Source organism: Eleutherodactylus coqui, chromosome 4 (assembly GCF_035609145.1).
Source record: "Eleutherodactylus coqui strain aEleCoq1 chromosome 4, aEleCoq1.hap1, whole genome shotgun sequence".
Classification (NCBI taxonomy): domain Eukaryota; kingdom Metazoa; phylum Chordata; class Amphibia; order Anura; family Eleutherodactylidae; genus Eleutherodactylus; species Eleutherodactylus coqui.
The window spans coordinates 193,289,660-193,305,621 of record NC_089840.1 but is presented as its reverse complement, the minus strand read 5'-3'; the positions used below and the strand labels follow the sequence as shown (position 1 = coordinate 193,305,621).

The following is a 15,962-nucleotide window of genomic DNA, read 5'->3' as shown; positions in this document are numbered from 1 at the left end:
GCGGCTCTTTAAGACCAGGTCAGCATAAGTATAGACCGCCCGGTACCAGACGGCAGGGGCTAAAACTGGGCAATCCACGCAGTTTGGCGTATGATAGTAAGCTTCATTATTTTACATTCACACGACAGAACATTATTTTTGGCGCCAGACGACCCCTTTCACATCATTACTGCCAATAGACGAGACCCACCCAGCATCCAACCAGCGATAGCTACAGTTTAGGCCAGTAATATGGCACCCGCTTATATAGCGCAGCTTCATACTAACTGGCATGAAACCAAGTGGCCGCCTCCAACCTGCGAACGTCATGCGAGAGCGGCCGTCAAATATGGTGACCGCGCCGACACATCCCACATCGCCAAGCGCTCCTTTAGCATTCAGATAGTCGCACAAAACAAGTCGCTGAAACGTAAACAGTGGTTTGAGTGTTAGTCGCACGCCGAGACGGTGTTGGCAGGAAGGGATCTCCGAGCGAATTCTTTGGAAGGTCCTTCAAATACAAATGGCTGCGTCTCTACATCGGCCAGCGACTACTTTTTAGGTGAACTAAAACAAAGCGACTAGTGAGCCAGTGATCACGCATCGTCCCATCGGTGGTGGCGTTCACGACTGTTGCTCGCATCTGTCTTTTGCGCGATTATTCAGAAGACGATCATACCGTGTAAAGCCATTCTACGGAAAATCGTGGAATATACTGCCCATGGATGTAAATGCCATCACTGCATGACTATTGGCAGCGCCCACTCTGCCAGCGAAGAGCGGGTCACGGGAACCCAACAGTCACCGAGGACCGCCCAAAAGTGAGCACCAAGAGGGCCCAAGCTGTCCGCGCACTAGTAGGTGTAGCGGCCTTCAAATACAGATTGGAGGCGGATGCGAAGTCTGTTCCGCACGAGCGTGGGGTCACTATATATTATAAATGCAGCTTTTGCGCCGTTAATATGTAGTACCAGCCTCCCATGTTGCCACTCAGACGAGCTGCACAAAATAAACGTAATGTTTTATCTTCGTGCGAACGTACACGTGGTTGGCGGGATGCAGCAGGTACACGTCACGGCGTACTCGCTCCATGTGCGCGGCCCGCAGCTAATAACGGTTGTGTGATCCCGACCTAAAAAAGGGAAGGAATCTATGGCTGCCTTTACCGTATACACCAGAGCTTTCCTGATATATACGGTAAACGCACTGCAGGTGCAGCGTGATGGCGGCCTACGGGCCAATTCACACCAACGCATTAGAGCGGCGTAGTGCAGACGCAAAATTTTTGTGTGCAATATGCAGAAAACGGAACCCATTTATTTCACATGAGCGTATTTTGTGTAATTCCCTATGCACACGCACAAAAATAATAATATGCATGTTCTATTTTCGTGCGTTCTGCGCACAAACAGCGCTCGTTAACTGTACTGCCCCTTGAGATCAATGAGCGCGCTCACACGGTTTCTTCTTCCTGCACAACTATGCATGCGAAGACTACAGTATGGCTGACTGCGCGGTCGGTGACTATGCCGCGTGTTCGAGGGCTGACATACGCTGCTGCTGCTGCCTTTTGGTTTTCGACTTATCAAAAGTTCTCCCTTTTTTTGGTGCGTATTTACAACGTAAAAATAAAATAATTTGCACAAAACCCCATAAATTATGTACATATCGCGCAGCGAATAAGCGAGTGTCCTGCGCATTGATCTCTTATTACGGCGGCGTGAAACATCGGCAGCTGTATTCACTGCGTCTACAGAAGAGCCCTAAGAGGCGACATAATATACAGCTTGCCACCCAGCTTTCCCAGAGTCCAGAATGGAAGCCCCTGCACATTACAGCAAAGCATCCCATGACCCAGCCAGTCTCACATTCAGGGATCTAGGAGAGTCGGGTGGCCGGTCATTCCCAAGCAACAGCCATCACTCTACTTTCCCAGAGCCCTGACTGTCACAGCTGACACAGTGACGCGTTCCGGATCACATTTTAGGCAAAATTACACTACAAAAATGTGCATTTCTATATAAAGCCATGGATTGTGCCCCTGTAGACAGGCCAGGGGAGCTGCTGTGGTACTACAAGCCCCAGCATGCTCAGCCATCAGCCCCACGGCTGCAGTGCTGGGCCTGCAGGGCCTTCCATGTTGGCAGAGCTCTCCCATCAGTCTCCCCAGCACCGCCTAGTAACATGGCTATATATATGTCAGTAGTGACCAGGGGCACCGCTTGGCATCTCCATGGCGAGGGCGCTAGGCCCGGCTGCAGGGCGGTGTGTCACCTTCACGAGGACGGGCGGGCACTCACCGGCGGCGCTCCGGCTGGATGCTGCAGTGAGGTAGACCTGGCGGAGGCTCCGTCCCTTCCTGCCGTCTTTCCCTCCCGGGAAGGTCTGCTTACAGAGATGACATCATCCCTCCTTCAGACACCTGATTGTCAGGATGGCGCCCCTCCTCTCACGCAGGTCATTGTGCTTCTTAAAGGGGTTGCGGCTCCGTGTGGCCGTCCTCCTCTACCGCAGCCGTGTGGAGCGCGAGCGGGAGAGAGGGAGGGGGACGCCGTGCGGGGCGCGTAGTGCCAGAGTACCGTGTGGTGCCGTATGCTGCTATGTAGTACTGTGTGGTACTATGTGGTGCTGTAGTACTGTGTGGTACTATGTGGTGCTGTAGTACTGTGTGGTACTATGTGGTGCTGTAGTACTATGTGGTGCTGTGGTGCTGTAGTACTGTGTGGTACTATGTGGTGCTGTAGTACTGTGTGGTTCTGCAGTATTATGTGGTACTATATGCTCCTGTGTGGTGCTGTATGCTGCTATGTAATGCTGTGGTACTGTGTGGTACTATGTGGTGCTGTAGTACTGTGTGGTACTATGTGGTGCTGTAGTACTGTGTGGTGCTGTAGTACTGTGTGGTACTATGTGGTGCTGTAGTACTGTGTGGTTCTGCAGTATTATGTGGTACTATATGCTCCTGTGTGGTGCTGTATGCTGCTATGTAATGCTGTGGTACTGTGTGGGGCTATGTAAAACTGTGGTGCTGTGGGACTGTGTAGTGCTCCAGTACTGTGTAGGGCTATGTAGTACTGTGTAGTACTATGTGGTGCTGTAGTACTGAGTGGTACTCTGGGCTGTGTAGTGCTGCAGTACTGTGTGGTACTATGTGGCGCTCTAGTACTGTATGGGGCTATGTAGTACTATGAGGTGCTATAGTACTGTGGTGCTGCGGTATTGTGTGGCACTGTGTAGTGCTCTAGTATTGTGTGGCACTATGTCGTACTCTGAGACTGTATGGGGCTGTGTAGTTCTGTGTGGGGCTATGTAGTAGTGTATGGTACTGTAGTACTGTGTGGTGCTGTAAGCTGCTATGTAGTGCTGAAGTACTGTGGCTCTGTATGCGGCTCTGTAGTGCTGTGGTGCTGTAGTACTATGTGGTGCTATAGTACTTGGTGGTACTCTGGGACTGTGGTACTGTGTAGTGCTGTAGTACTGTGTAGTGCTCTAGTATTGTGTGGTACTATGTAGTACTGTGTGGGGCGATGTAGTACTATGTGGTACTGTGTGTGTGTAGTACTATGTGGTGCTGTAGTACTGTGTAGCAGTGTGTAGTACTGGCTGGTACTCTGTGGGACTCTGTAGTACTGTGTATTACGCTATGGGACTGTGCAGTACTGTGTGTGGCACTGTAGTACTGTGTGGTACTCTGTGGGATTGTGTAGTGCTGTAGTATTGTGGTACTATGTGGCGCTCTAGTACTGTGTGGGGCTATGTAGTACTATTAGGTGCTATAGTACTGTGGTATTGTGTGGGGCTATGTAGTAGTGTGTGATGCTGTAGTACTGTGTAGCAGTGTGCAGTACTGTGTGGGGCTATGTAGTACTAATGTGGGGCTATGTAGTACTAATGTGGCGCTATGTAGTACTATGTGGCACTGGGTGGTGCTGTAGTACAGTGTGGTGCTCTAGTACTGTGGTACTATATGGGTAGGTGTGGGGCTATGTGGTGCTGTAGTACTGTGTGGCACTGTGTAGTTTTGTGTGGTGCTGTAGTACTGTGTGGGGCTATGTAGTAGTGTGTAGTACTGTGTGGTACTGTAGTTCTGGTGGTGCTGTAGTACTGTGTGGGCTATGTTGTAGTGTGTGGTGCCGTAGAACTGTGTGGTACTATGTAGTACTGTGTGGCACTGTGTAGTGCTGTAGTACAGTGTGGTATTATGTGGTGCTCTAGTACTACGTAGTACTCTGTGGTACTGTGTGATGCTGCAGTACTGTGTGTCTATGTAGTAGTGTGTGGTACTCTGTGGTTCTGCAGTATCGTGTGGTGCTGTAGTACTGTGTGGTTCATTGGTACAGTGTAGTACTGTGTGGTGCTCTGTTGTACTGTGTGGTGCTGTAAGCTGCTATGTAGTGCTGTAGTACTGTGTGGTGCTGTATACTGCTATGTAGTGCTGTAGTACTGTGTAGTACTATATGGTGCTGTAGTACTGCGTGGGACTGTGTGGTACTGTGTAGTCCTGTAGTACGGTGGTATTGTGTGGTACTATGTAGTACTGTGTGGGGCTATGTAGTACTATGTGGTAGTGTTTGGTGCTGTAGTACTGTGTGGTACTCTGGGACTGTGTAGTGCTGTAATACTGTGTGGTACTATGTGGCGCTCTAGTACTGTGTAGTAATATGAGGTGCTGTGGTACTGTGTGGGGCTATGTAGTACTGTGTGGTACTCTGGGACTGTGTAGTGCTGTAATACTGTGTGGTACTATGTGGCGCTCTAGTACTGTGTAGTAATATGAGGTGCTGTGGCACTGTGGCACTGTGTAGTACTGTGTGGTACTCTGGGACTGTGTAGTGCTGTAGTACTGTGGTACTCTGGGACTATGTAGTGCTGTAGTACTGTGTGGTACTATGTGGCACTATGTGGCGCTGTAGTACTGTGTGTAGTACTGTGTAGTGCTATAGTGCTGTGGCACTGTGTGGTGCTGTATAATGCTATGTGGTGCTGCATGCTGCTGTGTAGTACTGTGTGGGGCTATGTAGTACTATGTGATGCTGTAAGCTGCTATGTAGTACTGTGTGGTGCTGTATTACTGTGTAGTACTATATGGTGCTGTAGTACTATGTAGTGCTGTAGTACTGGATGGTACTCTGTGGGACTGTGTGGTACTGTGCAGTGCTGTAGTACTCTGTGGGACTGTGTAGTGCTCTAGTATTATGTGGTACTGTGTGGGGCTATGTAGTACTGTGTGGGGCTATGTAGTAGTGTATGGTACTGTGAGGTGCTGTAAGCTGCTATGTAGTGCTGAAGTACTGTGGCTCTGTATGCGGCTCTGTAGTGCTGTGGTGCTGTAGTACTATGTGGTGCTATAGTACTTGGTGGTACTCTGGGACTGTGGTACTGTGTAGTGCTGTAGTACTGTGTAGTGCTCTAGTATTGTGTGGTACTATGTAGTACTGTGTGGGGCGATGTAGTACTATGTGGTACTGTGTGTGTGTAGTACTATGTGGTGCTGTAGTACTGTGTAGCAGTGTGTAGTACTGGCTGGTACTCTGTGGGACTCTGTAGTACTGTGTATTACGCTATGGGACTGTGCAGTACTGTGTGTGGCACTGTAGTACTGTGTGGTACTCTGTGGGATTGTGTAGTGCTGTAGTATTGTGGTACTATGTGGCGCTCTAGTACTGTGTGGGGCTATGTAGTACTATTAGGTGCTATAGTACTGTGGTATTGTGTGGGGCTATGTAGTAGTGTGTGATGCTGTAGTACTGTGTAGCAGTGTGCAGTACTGTGTGGGGCTATGTAGTACTAATGTGGGGCTATGTAGTACTAATGTGGCGCTATGTAGTACTATGTGGCACTGGGTGGTGCTGTAGTACAGTGTGGTGCTCTAGTACTGTGGTACTATATGGGTAGGTGTGGGGCTATGTGGTGCTGTAGTACTGTGTGGCACTGTGTAGTTTTGTGTGGTGCTGTAGTACTGTGTGGGGCTATGTAGTAGTGTGTAGTACTGTGTGGTACTGTAGTTCTGGTGGTGCTGTAGTACTGTGTGGGCTATGTTGTAGTGTGTGGTGCCGTAGAACTGTGTGGTACTATGTAGTACTGTGTGGCACTGTGTAGTGCTGTAGTACAGTGTGGTATTATGTGGTGCTCTAGTACTACGTAGTACTCTGTGGTACTGTGTGATGCTGCAGTACTGTGTGTCTATGTAGTAGTGTGTGGTACTCTGTGGTTCTGCAGTATCGTGTGGTGCTGTAGTACTGTGTGGTTCATTGGTACAGTGTAGTACTGTGTGGTGCTCTGTTGTACTGTGTGGTGCTGTAAGCTGCTATGTAGTGCTGTAGTACTGTGTGGTGCTGTATACTGCTATGTAGTGCTGTAGTACTGTGTAGTACTATATGGTGCTGTAGTACTGCGTGGGACTGTGTGGTACTGTGTAGTCCTGTAGTACGGTGGTATTGTGTGGTACTATGTAGTACTGTGTGGGGCTATGTAGTACTATGTGGTAGTGTTTGGTGCTGTAGTACTGTGTGGTACTCTGGGACTGTGTAGTGCTGTAATACTGTGTGGTACTATGTGGCGCTCTAGTACTGTGTAGTAATATGAGGTGCTGTGGTACTCTGTGGGGCTATGTAGTACTGTGTGGTACTCTGGGACTGTGTAGTGCTGTAATACTGTGTGGTACTATGTGGCGCTCTAGTACTGTGTAGTAATATGAGGTGCTGTGGCACTGTGGCACTGTGTAGTACTGTGTGGTACTCTGGGACTGTGTAGTGCTGTAGTACTGTGGTACTCTGGGACTATGTAGTGCTGTAGTACTGTGTGGTACTATGTGGCACTATGTGGCGCTGTAGTACTGTGTGTAGTACTGTGTAGTGCTATAGTGCTGTGGCACTGTGTGGTGCTGTATAATGCTATGTGGTGCTGCATGCTGCTGTGTAGTACTGTGTGGGGCTATGTAGTACTATGTGATGCTGTAAGCTGCTATGTAGTACTGTGTGGTGCTGTATTACTGTGTAGTACTATATGGTGCTGTAGTACTATGTAGTGCTGTAGTACTGGATGGTACTCTGTGGGACTGTGTGGTACTGTGCAGTGCTGTAGTACTCTGTGGGACTGTGTAGTGCTCTAGTATTATGTGGTACTGTGTGGGGCTATGTAGTACTGTGTGGGGCTATGTAGTAGTGTATGGTACTGTGAGGTGCTGTAAGCTGCTATGTAGTGCTGAAGTACTGTGTGGCTCTGTATGCGGCTCTGTAGTGCTGTGTTACTGTGTGGTACTCTGGGACTGTGTGGTACTGTGTAGTGCTCTAGTATTGTGTGGTACTATGTTGTACTGTGTGGGGCTATGTAGTACTATGTGGTAGTGTTTGGTGCTGCAGTACTGTGTGGTACTCTGGGACTGTGTAGTGCTGTAATACTGTGTGGTACTATGTGGCGCTCTAGTACTGTGTAGTAATATGAGGTGCTGTGGTACTGTGTGGGGCTATGTGGTACTCTGGGACTGTGTAGTGCTGTAGTACTGTGTGGTACTATGTGGCGCTCTAGTACTGTGTAGTACTACTCTGTGGGGCTATGTGGTACTATGTGGCAGTGGGTGGTGCTGTAGTACAGTGTGGTGCTCTAGTACTGTGGTACTATATGGTACTGTGTGGGGCTATGTAGGGCTATGTAGTACTATGTGGCACTGGATGGTGCTCTAGTACAGTGTGGTGCTCTTGTACTGTGGTACTATATGGTACTGTGTGCGGCTATGTGGTGCTGTATGGTGCATTGAAATTCGTGTGTCTTGCAACAAATCTCGTGCCAGTGTTTTGCCCCTGTGAATCCGGCTTAGTCTCCCTTATTATAACAATACCGCCTCGCATCCCTACGGGGCAGTAGCGATCCTAGAGTTTCTCCCATTGTTGTTCGGCACGCGGTGCGATGCTGCTGAGAACAATGGCAATACGACGGGACAGCTGGCTTCAAGTTAGGACATGCCGCGATATGTTTCCTGCGTCACAATTGCGTAGTGTAGCACACAAATCTTGATTTTCAAATCCGCAGCACGTGCGTCCGTCATGGAGGGGTGGGGGGCTTTTCCTCAGACTTTCTTCATTGCCCTGCAATCTGCAGCTTAATCCGCACCAGAATCCACAATGGAGTCATGCGCCGACTTCGGTGTGGATTTTGGATACAGATTTAGCGCTCTTTTACACATCCGAGTTTGCACCGTTTTTGCACACGCAAAATCCGTGTGCACTGAACACAGATCAGAACGCATTGCTGTTCTCCTAAGCATGTCCTATGTGCGCATTACATACATGCGTTAAAAAATTGGACCTGTTCAATTTTCCTGCTTTTTCCATAGAAGTCTATGGCAGGTGCGCAAATGCGAAAGGAGAAGAGTGTGACACTGCGCAAAGCACAGGAAAAGACAGCTGGCCCTCATTAGGCTTTAATAGCCAATTAATTTCACAGAAAGGGTGTGTCGCGCTCACGTGTGAACTGTCCTTACATGCACAAATACAGTAATATGCACTGACGTGTGCACAACAAGCTGATGACGTGGCTCTTCAGACATTGTTCCTGCGCAGGCCGAGCATACGCCTTCAAAGGATTGGTTTTGGTCTTATTTGACTTCTATCTGCAGTTTCCTCTGCAGCTCTCCTGAAATGCACCATAAAAGCTGGATTATTTACGAGGACCCGATCCTGCGACTCCTGGACCGTAGGGGTGGCGTCCTGTAAACCCAGACAGGCTCCACACCAGGTGAGGCCCGTGTTTGAGTACCTACTAATTTATGCAGTACCAAGATTATATATATTACACTAATGTAATTGGTAATCATATACTTTCTTAATTATCCTTGAATTCTCCTCTTTTGAGCGCAGATACAATACTATAAAGCCATATGAAGGAGATTTTTTTTTTTAAAATCCTTTAACCCTTTGCAATTCAATTTTAGATCCAGGGTTTCCTAGGGGGGTTTTCTTTCTGCAATTATACAATAGCGCCATCTACTGGCTAGAGCCAGTACTGCGGTATGAGACATGCTGTAATATACAGTAAGAATATCCTTCCGGACGTCTTCTGACATCGCAGCTGTGCAGCCTTCAATCAGAATGTCTTTAGATGTCAGACAGTGGATTGGAAAGGGTTAAGACTCCTTCACACTGGCGATCGCAATATCGCTGCAAGAAAATCTGGGCAAAATTGCATTTGTGTTCAGGCGATTTTTTTTGAGCACCAACGATGCTTTTTCCTGAAAATAATCTCGCATCGCTGCCGTCCGCGATTTTATCACGTGAAAGACAATAGGAGTTTCTAATGTGAAAAATGCATCGCTCGAAAATCGCAAGTTTTTGCGATGCGATAAAATGAAGGCTCCATAGGCAAACATGAGGAAAACAAAATGCGGAAAGATAGGACATCCTGCGATTTACAGATCTCGCAACATCGCATGAGTGACAGCATTTCAAATGTAAGTAAAACCATTGAAAATCATTGCTTTCATAATCTGCACGTTTACTCTCATTGCGCAATTTTATTGCAAGATTGAAGGCGCCCATAGGGCACGGCGCAGAAGTCTCGCACAAATATGAAGTGCATTCTTTTGAATGGGTGGATTCACATTAGCAATGTTTTGCAGCATGCTACCGCAATGTGATGCTACGAAGGAAAAAAAATTGCAGCATGTCTTAACTTTCTGCAATATTGCCCGTTCTCAGTGAGAGGGTGGCAGCAGCGCCCGCCCCATTGAAAACAAGGGGAAAACTCCGCGGAGGGGATTCCTTCATCTCCACAGTGATGCGAGGCTGTTTTCGCGTAAAAATGTCTCGCATCCACAGGTTTCACATGGATGGTGCCGGCGATATCGGGCCGTGAATCACCAGTGTGAAGTTAGACTTAGGGGCTCACAATATCGCCGCGAGAAAACCACGGGAAAATCACAATTTTGCTCATGAGATGTTTGAGCGTCAGCAATGCTTTTTCTTGCCACAACATCACTTAGTAGTACTAACTACATCCGGAACAGATTGGGCAGTGCCTATCTTCCTCCTATTTTTTTTTCAAACTTCTGCACTGTGGTGCAGACTGAACAGCCTGCGAAGAAAAAAAAGAAACCTTGATCATGCGCAACTCTGCTCCGTCCTGGCGTACGTAGTGTCACATATGGCCATCCAAAACCGCCCTTAGCCTACATTCACATGGGCAAGCATGATATCGGGCCGTGCTTGTCACCGTGCGTTTTACCCGCAAATGCGAAGGTTTTTTTTATGCAAAAACGCCTCTGATCACTTCTGTGAAATTCTGATCCTCACGCACATGTTACGCACGTGTTTCAAAACGCGATAGAGGATCGGAAGTGTTTCCTATTGATCTCAATGGGAAACCTCACACTTGTGTGCACATGGTACGGCATGTGATGTCTTTAAGGTCCCATTGAAAACAATCAACGATGCGTTTCGAGGAATGCAATAATATGGGACATTATATAGGTTTTTTTTTTTAAACCTCGTAGCATTACTGTGAGGGAAAACCTCACTCGTGTGTTTGACTTCATTCAAAAGAATGGAGCTCATATTCTCACGAGTTTCCCACTCAAGCTCATGTAGCCTCAGGGGGATAAAGTCACGCATGCTTTGTGCGTTGCAAGGCGCAGAAAGCATGCACAAAAATAGAGCGCATTCTTTTCAACGGGTCTACTTACATGGGCGATTCTTCTCTCACTGATGCTTTGACATGAGATAATTGCAGCATGTTCTGTTCCTATCAAGTCGCACAAGGGAATAGGACATGCAGATGTGCGGTCTCCTGCACAGATGGAGAATGCCGGGTACGACTCGCGCTCGCTTGTGTGAATGCGCCCTAACATGGAAAATACCACAACAAAACAACAGCGTTTTTGAAAAACACAATGGCGCTTATGTATGAATGTGTTTTCGGCAGCTTTGTGACAAACTACGCCAGAATTAGGGCGCACGGAGTTTTAGACTAATTTTACTAAAAAGAAGAAAAAAGATTCAGCAAGCTCGCCAATTTTGAAGCATTGCTACAAGCAAGTGTCAATAAAAACTGGCGCTAATAAAACCTAATGAAAGTTAGTGTAAATAAAGAAGCATTTGGTCCACTCGCTTTAGGCACAAATCCAACTACGTGGATTTTTGTTTTTTACACTTTGCTGCCATCTTTTGTTTTATTGTTATTTTGGCTATTGGCTACTTATTTTATATTAGTAGATAATGCAGAATACATTTTTTTTTTTAGCAAAACATATTTCCTAATGCAAACTTGTGCAATATTGGCGCACATAGTAGCGGCATGAGGAAATTGGTGCATTTGTAGTGCAAAAAAAAAAAAAAAACATGTATAGGGTGTTCTCTTAGTGTTTTTGCCCCCACTGTATCTGTTAAAATTTAGAATTTAATTTGTGATGCAAAACATATTTCAGAATACAAATTGGTACATTCTTGGCGCATGCTGCACTGCAATGCGAAAATGTGCATATTTTTGGCACATCTTACCTATTTGGTGCAGCCTAATTTGTGCCAAATTTACAAATCCGTGTGCCACTATTTTAAATTTGGCACAATTTAAGACTGGTGAGTTCTTAAAAGAATTGGCACAATATACACCAATATTCATAAGTAAGGGCAATTGGGGGTTACATACTACAACAACTGAAAACTGTTTATTAGGCCTGCACTGCACTCATCATGTTTTTTTTAAGCACCTTTGGACAGTTTTTCTGACTTGTCTGAAAAAAGGCATGGTCTAAATAGTGCCAAAAATTGTGATGAATTGGGACAAAATGTTGGTGCAATTTTCAGCATTAACTAATGGTACATTTAAACCTAATGATTATTGGTCACAATTCATTCAAATGAATGAATGTGAGCGTTAATCGTTCAGTGTGAATGTGAAAAAATATCTCGCTTGTCATTCGCAGTTGTTTTTAAGCTGACTTTTTAGTTAGCTTAAAAAAACCTTGTTGGACTCGCTGGCTTCACATCCTGTGTAAATGCTCGGCGTTTCCCATAGGAGGTGAGGTGCTGTGCGAGAAGCGGACAAGAGGCCCGTGAGCCGGCAGCAAAACTCTCAGTTTGAATGCGCTGCAGGAGTGCTGACTACCTTTAGTGGTGACCTCAACACTCGTGCAAGTGTTTTAATTCAGTTTTTTTGCTCCAAAAATGGAACAGAGAAACGGAATTGTGAATGAAGCCCTAAACGCACATGTGCATGGGCTGTAATATAGAGACGCCATGTATGTGTAGTACCCCAGAGTTTGGTACGCCATCACTTTTATGGCCACTTTCTATAATTAGGTGTATATACCTTTAAATGGTTTATAATGTGTTAAATTTGTGTGCTCCTGCAACGAAACCCTGCATGATTCAGGTAAATCACCTGGATTGCCTAGTTAGCCAACTAGTTATTAGGGGCCCTGGGATTGGAGGTTAAGCCCATCACACAGGCTGGGTGAGAGTGACAATATAAAAGGAGGAGTGGGGGAGTTAAGTTGGTGTTGGAGTCTGAGGAAAAAGACGTAACCTGTGGGAAGGTGAAACATCAAGTGTGAATACCAAAGCCAAATTATGTTTGTTGGACAGAGAGTCAGCAGCAGAGAGAGAGAAGTTCAGGCAGAAGAAACAGCAGCAAAAAGCTAGTGGGAATAACCAATAAAGGAGCAAGTAAATCCGAATAGTCAAGGCAAGAGAAATGAAGATGGAGTGTAAAGTCAGGAGAACAAGAAACAGAAATTCAACCCTAAATTCTCAAAACTAAGAAAAGTGTTTCTCTATCTCAGTTGTCATCATCAGCTCAAGTAAATATAATTCAAGTAAAGAGCTCTCTCTCTCTCTCCCTCTCTTCCTGCTAATAAAGTGTTTTACCATCTAATCCTGCTTCCTAGAGTTCCTTCCCTCCATCCACAACATGTGCACTGAGGTACCACACTACACTCGCCAGGGGCTAGGACTACTGCCCCAATTTTTGTTTAGTTCTCCACTTTTTGTAAATTATTATGTGTTCAAAATGGGTCCCTACTCCTATATGGACTGGCATCACAACAAATTAACATCTTACCCTACCTGACTCTGTGGGAGAACCCTATTGTGAATTACCACTCTTCCCTACCGGACTCTGTAGGTAGCATCTTAAATAAGAACTGCCATTTACCACTGTGCAGCACTGCGCCAGACCAGGTTTTCCATCAGAGAGAAGCCGCCATGCCACTGTGTCTACCATCATTTCGCTGCCCCCTTCCTCGGTCTGGCCAGCTGTGAATGTAGTGCCTATGGTTCTGTAGTACACCGAGACTCCATATCCATTCATGCAGACTGTGTGTATGACACATTAACCATTTAGTAACAAGTAAAGTTTACTTTTCTTTAAGGGCTTCTTCACATGACCGTATTCACGCATTTTTTTATGCACGGGGAATAGAACCCATTAATATCAATGGATACGCAAGGGGATGCGTGAAACACTGTCCAAAGCCACAGGGAAAAGAACATATCTGGACCTCATTAGTATGCAAAAAGTACAGTACTATGTGCAGACACGCACGCAAATCAACCTCCTTCATAGCGCAAATAGGTTGCGTTTGAGGCGAGCTTTTCTCCACATACGCTTGTTTGAAGCTGCCCTAAATCACATGTTGCTCATACACCTTCAACATATACAGTCTTTCATATGTTTCTGACATGCATTATGTGGTTAAAGGTGCATTCACATGGGGCTGTTTGGATGCGGTAAAAAATGCACCAAAAGCACCTCAGAAAAAGCATCTGCATTTTAGCTCTGAGCTTCCCTCATTTGCAGCCAAAAAAAAAAGTTCCAACACTGCAAAACCCTGACAGTAACGCACACATTCTTTTCTCCAGTGCGTTTATTGATGCAGTTTTTACCGCATTCCAACCGTACTCTGTGTTAATTCATCCTAAAAGTATGTGGACACCCCTACTCAGACTCAGACTAGAGGTGTTTCGGGTTGCACTGTTGCAAAGAGGTGCACACAGTCATGCAGGTAGGGGTCTCATTGAAATCAACACGAGCCATGCCTGCAGTTACAACACCTGCCAATACACAGAGGTCATCGTGGAGACTTCCGCTGCTTCATCTCCGACCTCTGTGTATTTGCGGCGCTGACCGTATGTACCAGCTTAGCTGATTGCTCGGAGTCCCAAGCAATGGACAACAGTCAATCAACTATTGATGACCTATCCTGAGGGTGGGTCATCAATATTATTCTCCCTGGAAAAAAACCCTTAATAGTAGTATGGGTCTTACTGAAAACTCAGTGACAGTAAATGTGGCACTGTCACCGGATGTCACTATTGCCACAAGTCAGTTTGTGAAATGTTTTATCTGCTGGATCTGTTTTGGTCACTTTTCAGTTGAAGCAACCAAGAACAACATCAGTTCATCCATGAAGTGATAGAGCTACAGAATGGATCCGCCAGGTACTGAAGCGCATGGCACAATAAAAAAAATTGATCTTCCTTATTGCCCCACTGACTACAGGGTTCCAAACTAAATCTGAAAAATCTCGTGCACGTAGTGTGGGAAAACATTTACATAAAATCTGCAACAGAAGTGACAGGGGCGGTAGATTTTAAATCCACAGAATGTTCATTTATGCTGTGGATTTTTAACGCAGATTACACCTCTTCACACAAGGGGGTGATAGCCGTACAAACATTTGCAGAGACTTTTCTATTGTGGAAAATCTGCTATATGTAAATGTAGCCACCTCTACATATTTTCAGCAGAGCATGGACAGCAAACGCCAATAAGTGGACTTCCGTTTCCAGTAGAGGTGGGGTTTCATGGTGGTAGAGCCAAATTATAATGGGAAACCCTCCTACGGGCCCACCTTCCCCCGCACTTTTTAAAGTCTACAGCGGTCCCCAGTATAATAGTGACAGCCCCCCTTATTGGCCCCTAGTAGCAATAGTGACACCCTACAGTGGCCCCAGTAGCAATAGTGACACCCCACAGCGGCCCTCAGTAGCAATAGTGACACCCCACAGCGGCCCTCAGTAGCAATAGTGACACCCCACAGCGGCCCTCAGTAGCAATAGTGATACCCCACAGCGGCCCTCAGTAGCAATAGTGATACCCCACAGCGGCCCTCAGTAGCAATAGTGATACCCCACAGCTGCCCTAGTAGTAATAGTGACACCCCACAGTGGCCGCCAGCAGTAATAGTTACACCCCACAGCAGCCCCCAGTGTAATAATGAAACCTCACAGCTGCCCTCAGTGTAATAGTGACACCCACAGCGGCCCCCAGTAGCAATAGTGACACCCACAGTGGCCCCCAGTAGCAATAGTGACAGCCCACAGCGGCCCCCAGTAGCAGAAGTGACACCCCACAGCGGCCCCCAGTATAATAGTGTCACCTCACAGCAGCCAAAAGTGTAGTAGGGACACCCCACTGCGGCCCCAGTGTAATAGTGACACCCTACAGCAATCCCCAGTGTAATAGTGACACTCCACATTGGCCTAAGTGTTACAGTGATACCCCACAGCAGCCCCAGTGTAATAGTGACACCCGACAGCGACCCCAGTGTAATAGTGACACCCGACAGCGACCCCAGTGTAAAAGTGACACCCCATAGCGACCCTCACTATAATAGTGACACCCCACAGCAGCCCCCAGTGTAATAGTGACACCCCACTGTGGCCCCCCAGTGTTATAGTGACACCCCACAGTGGTCCCCCATCACCCCCCCGAGACCCACATACTTACCCCCTCCTCCTTGTGGAAGCTCCTCTGCTCGGCGATGCACACTGTGATGTCAGTGTGTTGCCGGACACCTCCTTCACTACTCTCGCGGAACCAAGTAGAGACATCAGCGCAGGGGGAGGAGGATGCTGGCTGCACACTGACATCACAGTGTGCGTCGGGATCAGCGCCACTAGCAGCGCAGCTGAGTGAATGCCGGCAGTGGAGCCGTGGCCCCTGCCAGTAGTTATTAACGTGGTGAGTGGCCAACGGCAGAGCATGCCAGC

At 46.9% G+C, this 15,962-nt stretch overlaps 1 protein-coding gene and 1 long non-coding RNA gene across 7 annotated transcripts in view; one reads left to right on the top strand and one right to left on the bottom strand.

The window, feature by feature from the left end:
* Window positions 1-2,443, bottom strand: part of USP54 (ubiquitin specific peptidase 54) — a 91,112-nt gene extending 88,669 nt beyond the window's left edge. For 4 of the 6 annotated variants that reach the window (XM_066600502.1, XM_066600505.1, XM_066600504.1 and 1 more), the window contains exon 1: window positions 2,280-2,432. The gene's annotated coding sequence lies outside the window, so the exon portion shown is untranslated. Of the gene's footprint in view, window positions 1-2,279 lie in introns of all 6 variants that reach the window. The other 2 variants (XM_066600507.1, XM_066600506.1) reach the window with 2 other exon arrangements.
* On the top strand, window positions 2,357-12,771 carry LOC136625912 (uncharacterized). The gene is made up of 3 exons (XR_010792595.1): window positions 2,357-2,436; window positions 8,594-8,712; window positions 12,555-12,771. It is a non-coding gene; the product is annotated as an uncharacterized lncRNA (long non-coding RNA).
* The last annotated feature ends 3,191 nt before the right edge of the window (window positions 12,772-15,962 follow it).